This window comes from Lynx rufus, unplaced genomic scaffold (assembly GCF_022079265.1).
Source record: "Lynx rufus isolate CCGP_SWC_20201006 ecotype Redwood Valley unplaced genomic scaffold, mLynRuf1.p SCAF_7, whole genome shotgun sequence".
In the NCBI taxonomy this organism is placed as follows: domain Eukaryota; kingdom Metazoa; phylum Chordata; class Mammalia; order Carnivora; family Felidae; genus Lynx; species Lynx rufus.
In genome coordinates, this window is record NW_025814889.1 from 135,889,445 (window position 1) to 135,895,444 (window position 6,000).

The 6,000-nt window shown below is 52.1% G+C and overlaps 1 protein-coding gene across 1 annotated transcript in view; it reads right to left on the bottom strand.

Annotated features, from left to right (window-relative positions):
• Positions 1 to 5,102, bottom strand: part of PACSIN2 (protein kinase C and casein kinase substrate in neurons 2) — a 136,080-nt gene extending 130,978 nt beyond the window's left edge. The window contains exon 1 of the mRNA XM_047065313.1: positions 4,978 to 5,102. The gene's annotated coding sequence lies outside the window, so the exon portion shown is untranslated. The remainder of the gene's footprint in view (positions 1 to 4,977) is intronic.
• Positions 5,103 to 6,000: the final 898 nt, after the last annotated feature.

Below are 6,000 nucleotides of genomic sequence, written 5' to 3' on the forward strand. Positions count from 1 at the left end.
CCATCCCTGCAAGGGGGCGGGCAGCCTGGGGCCTCGTCATGGGCCTTGCCCTCCGACAGCCTCATTTCCTGACCAGGCTGCTACTTCTGGGGACTTCCAACTGCTTAATGCTCAGAATTCACTGCTGCCTGTAGCCTCCACCAATTCCTCTCTCTGGGGAGCGATTCATTTAAGGAAGCCGACACATGGCATGAGGCTTTCTGTTCAGTGTCAGGGAGAAGGTGCATATCTGCCTCGCCCTTGTAGGTTTCCCAAAGAAGTGCATGGTGAAATGAACAAATAACGAACAAATACCTTCTTCCACCTCTGGACGATGAATAATAGTCTCAGATGCAACCTAACAAGAACACAGGACCACACGCATATACTCACACCACATTTGAGGGGATACCTACTGTATGCCATCCTACACCTCCATCTGAGTATTCAAAACATCTTCACTGTGATGATTCTCTCCATCAGTAATAAACCACCTAACATCCGTGAGTCTTTAAAATTCAGTGTTCTTTTGCATACATGAGCTGAGACTCTGTGCTCTGTTAATAAACTGAAAAAAATCAGTCCCTAAAATATTCAGACTCTGGCCAGAAGGCCACAAGAAGCCACTGTTGGAAAGTCATGGTCATTGGCACAATCCACACCCAACCCTCAAACCCACCCAGGAGCTCTGGGCCCAGGGAGGGGCCTCACAGGCTGCAGGGGACATCTCATCTGAAGTACATATTTGGATGGACAAGTCAAACATTTGGAGTTCTGACTTAACATTGACTTCACACGTTTTTCAAGTGCTAAGCAACTGAGAGGTAATCATTTCAATGTACCCTTTAATCAATAAACATTAAACGAGTCTGCTCAAAACACCTAAGTCCTACAAACGTGTCCCTATGAAAAATATGACAAGAAAAACATAACAAAAACAAAATAATCCTTTTGACAGTCAGGCAGAAAGGTGTTCAGTGATCCAAATTCCGACAAAAAAAAAAAAAAAAAAAAAAAAAACAGCCCTTTCAGCAGATGAGCAAATAGTTTCCTCTGTAAGTGACACATCCTGGGATATTTACACTGCCAAACATAACTGGTAATGACAACCACCAAGGAAGCAAAACCTAATGGAAAAACCCCAAGCTGGCAACCAGGTGCCCCAGTTCTGGTCCCAGGACAAGCCTCTGGCTGTGTGATCCTACCAAAGGAATAGCCAGCCCCCATACTCCTCTCTTCATCATGAAAAGGACTATCCATCACCGCCCAAACCAGTCAGAAACATTTTAAGGACCCCCCCCCAAAAAAAAAAAAAAAAGAGAGAGAGGTGAAAATGCTTTGGAATGTGTCCTCTATAAATACAAGTCATTGTTATTATTAGCTCAAAGATGACCGAGAAAATAGGATTACAGAGTATCAGCAGTGAAGGGGGTTAGAGATGGGGTGATCCCAGAGACCTCAATCTGGCCCAGCCCTCTGAAGCTATGTGCTTTCTGGGAAGGAGTGCCCAGTTTTTATTAAATTCTCAAAAGGTGAAGAACCTCTCAGGCCTTCACCTTACAAATATAAAACCTGAGGGGCGCCTGGGTGGCTCAGTCGCCTAAGTGTCCAACTACAGCTCAAGTCATGATCTCAGAGTCTGTGAGTTTGAGCCCCACATCAGACTCTGTGCTGACAGCTTAGAGCCTGGAGCCTGCTTCAGATTCTGTGTCTCCCCCTCTCTCTGCCCCTCCCGTGCTCATGCTCTGTCTCTGTCTCTCCATAATAAACATTAAAAAAAATTTTTTTAGAGAAACACATAAACATATGTCCAATATATCTCAACTAAAAACTAAAGATTTGGGGGCAACTGGCTGGCTCAGTCGGTGGAGCGTGTGATTCTTGCCCTCAGGGTTGTGAGTTTGAGTCCCACGCTGGGTGTAGAGATTACTTAAAAAAAAAAAAAATCTTTAAAAAAACAGAACAAAACAGGGGCTCCTAGGTGGCTCAGTCAGTTGAGACTCTGACTCTTGCTATCAGCTCAGGTCATGAACCCAGGGTCATGGGATCCAGCCCCATGTTGGGCTCCACAATAAGTGTGGAGCTTTCTTAAGATTCTCTCTCTCTCTCTTTCTCTGCCCCTCTCCGCCCCTCTCCCCTGCTCATGCTCTCTCTAAAATAAAAATAATATAAAATAAATAACATTTTATATTTTAAATATAAAATTAAATAAAAATAAATAAAAATTAAAAATAAAAATATTTTATTCTAGGAATTTAAAAAATACATGGTGTTCTATTAAGCAAACAGATTAACGTGCAGAATGAATAAATTGTTATTCTGGGAATAAACGGAAGCCAACACATAACTAAAGAAAGGACATCTCTGTTGTTGTTTTATGTGTGTTTTTAATCAAACTACCAACGTGTGTGCTCCCAGATGGCCGCTGTTCTTTAAAGAGTTACCTTTGGAACTACACACACATCAAGAACACTGCATGGCACAGAATACCTCTGAGTATACTTGGAGAATTCTTTTAAGACTGTCTGCAGTCAGCAGACAGAACATAATCATCGCAATACCAAACGTCTGAAGGAATTCCTACACAGCCGCCCCAGGGACCACCACTGGGACCCATCAGGAGTCAGGTTTCAGGCACCAAGATACTTTCAGATTTGTGAAGGATCACCGCCAGGGCCGTAAAGGTCGGTCTCTACCTGCGGAATGCACACTGACTTCATAACTGAGGCCCTGCCACCCTGCCTTCAGGTACGCCAACTGCAGTTCCAAACAATCTAATTGGAAAAAAACTGAGCCAGCACCACGGCTCACATGAATGTGGTCATTACCCCCATAATCTACGGGGAGGCCTCCGTACAGCGACCATGACAATCTGATGGCAGATAAGGCAGGCACGAGTCAGCGCGGAGGTTCCACTGAGTGTGGCCTAAGAGCACTGGGTAACAGGTGCCCCATCTCTAAACGCAAGGCACCATTACTATTAATTAAGGCGTCTGTGGAATCTTTTTGATATTTCTTAACATCCCAGAATCAACTGATGACCCGGTCATTAGCAGGAAGCCTGAGCATCGTGTCCTTAAGTCGGTCAACGCAATTTTCAAGTGAATATAGAGAAGAAAATGAAAAGGACAAATGCCCCTCAGCTCCCACCCCAGAAATGGCCTGGCTATCAGAGATCTGGATCGGGCATCAAGGACAAGGGAAAGACAACCTTATCTCCCAGCAGCAGGCGGTGCCGGGAACCCACACACTTTTTCACAGATGCATACTTTTAGGTAATTTAAATATTACAACCTCTCATACACCTGTGACTGAAAGTAATAAAGTTCCAACTCCCAAACACCATGAGCTGAACGTGCCACTTCCGTTCAAAGGAGTTTTTAATTCCTCTCCGAAACCTGAATAAAGAGTACAGACCGAATCACCCTTCTGCTCTTCCCTGTTATGTTACTTTCCCGAGTAATCAATATCACCGGCCCAACAGCCAGCTTCTTTAAAGCCTGAAGACAATTGTCAAAAGAAAATCACACACCACAGAAAAGTTTTTGATGTGGTAGCCTCGTATCTCAAGTAGCATAACCTCACCAAGGAGAATGTCGAGCTCCAGAAGAAAGTTTAGATGCACGCAGATGAGTTTCCCACATGAATCAAGAGAAACCCCAGTTGTCCTGGCTCCTATTCAAAGCCTGTACGTGGAGGCTTCAAGCAGGCTTGTGAATGAAGTGCGATAAGAACATTTGGGGGCAAGAACGGGAGGGCTGGCATTCACCAGCGCCCACCTGGTTGGTTTCCTTGCCCTGGGCTCCAACCTGGCAATCCCAGGAGGGTTAAAACAGAACTTCAGCCTAAAACTGCAGAGGAGGGAAGGAAGCTATGAGCTCACCGTCAGCAACTCAGGTTTGAATTCTTTTAGCTGTTCTCTTGATTTTCATCAGCACAGCCAGGGAGTGTTTGGTAAACAGTGTAATGAGTAGCCGTGGAGATTCTGGGCAGCCTACCCTCCTCAACCACAAAAACACAGGACAGTTGCAGTAGAGGAGGGAAGACCCGGGAACGGTTACACACACCCCACCTCCAAGGACACCTTCCCCTGGGCACCCAACTGGAGGGCAGCATCCTCAAAGACAGCAGCTGCGTGGGTCCCAAGGAGGCGGCACAGTTTGCCCTCCCGACCAGCTCCATCCGAAAAGCAAAGTCCCCCGCCCCCTCCCCACTCCCCCGCCTCCAGTGGAGCCAAAACCCAATGAACCACTGAAATTAAGGGGCAGAAATTGCTACCTCTCCAATCCGGGACCCCTTTTCAATTCCGATGCCCGGGCAGGCTCGGAAACCCCAGAAGAGAGAACGTGTTCACGTTTCTAAGAACCACTGACAGTCTGGGAAAACTCCGAGGGTGGAACGGGGGCCAAGAGCTCCAGCCTCTCCTGCCTGTCCCCGCTGCCCCAGGACCTGCTCGCCAGGAAGGCCTCGCCGCCCTCACCCCCGTGGAGCCAGGAGAGACACGGGGAGGGTGGGAAGGAAGGAAATAGAGGGCAGTCCTCAAAGGGCCCCCAAATAAGCTCATCCGCGTCGGTGTCCCGCCTGCCCTCCAACTGGCGCCTACCAGCCACCCCGCTCCTCCCCTCGCAGCCGCCCTCGCCCCCCACGGGTCCCCCACTGAACCTCCGCGCCCCTCGGCCGGGCGGCTTCCCCGGAGCGCGCCCGCCGCTCCTCCCCGAATGTCTGCGGAGCGCCCACCTGCCCCCTCGGCAGCAGCCTCCAACCCCGCCGGCCCCGCCGCGGCGCTGCCCTCCCCAGCGACCCCCACCCGAGAACCTTCCAGCTCGCGCTCCGGCGCCCGCCGCCCCCGAACACGCCCCCTCCCACGGAGACAGGAAGTCCGCGCGCCGGCCGCGCGGCCGCACAGGCTTCCCCCCGGGCGAGCAGCGCGGGCCCGGCCGCCCACCGGCGCCCCCGTGGCCGCCCGCGGCGCCCCAACCGTCGCGGCGCGCCCCTCACCTCGGCCGCCGCTCTTCTCCCGACTCGCCGCTCACCCCGCTCCCGCCGCGACGGCGTCTCCGGCTCCGGCTCCCGCCCTGGCTCCGGCCGCGCTCCTCAGCCCAGCCCTGCCCTGCCCCGCCGCGGCCGCCGCTGCCGCCGCTGCCGCCGGCCAGGAGCGCACCGCCCCCGACGCGCCCGCCGTGCTCGCCCCATTGGCTGCTGAGCGCCTGACCCCGCCCCACGGCCCCTTCCACACCTCGGATTGGACCAGGGAGCCGGGAGGCGGCACGCCCCCTGGAGCCCAAAAGGACCTCCCCTGGGCACCATTGGCGGCGTCTCCTGTCAATCAAGGGGGCGTGCCTACTTAACCAACCGATAGGGTGCCGGGGGTCACTGTCCCGGGGTCGCTCCCAGGCTGTGCTTCTCCGCGTTCACGTCCTGGGGCCAGAGTCCTGAGGCTTTGCTGGCACCCAGGCGTGGGGAGCGCCGTAGGGCAGCGCCTCACCCTACTGGGAATTCAGGGAAGTAGTCGTTCTGAAAGTTTCCTCTCCTAGGGCGCTCGGCGAAGCCAAAGTCAACAGGGCTTCCTCAGATTCCCGCCACAAGAGTACATTCCTCTTGAGCCGCTTAATTTAAGCCCTGGGAGGAGTGGTGGCGGTGGAGGGGTGTGTGTGTGGACAGAGCCGCCAGGGAGGGCATATGGATGGCCAGGCACCACACAATGGAGCGCTTTATTTCTAGTTCTTACCTGACCTTGCTTGATGGGAGTATTAGCCCCATTCTGCAGACAGAAATAACAATGAGTACAAAATTACCAACATTCGCTGACCACTTTCCAACCATTGCTTCCGAGGATCCTGGTAGAGAGGATGATCCGAGTATGCCCAAGGGAGGGTTTGGAGACAGGCCAGGCAATTTGGGGAGCTAGACGGTGGGGGGGGGGGGTGCTGGAGTAAAGAGGGTAAACGGCGGAGCCAGGATTAGAAACCCAAGTCCGCCCCAACCCAGATCTGTGCTGGTTCCACGGGAGAATAACCCTGA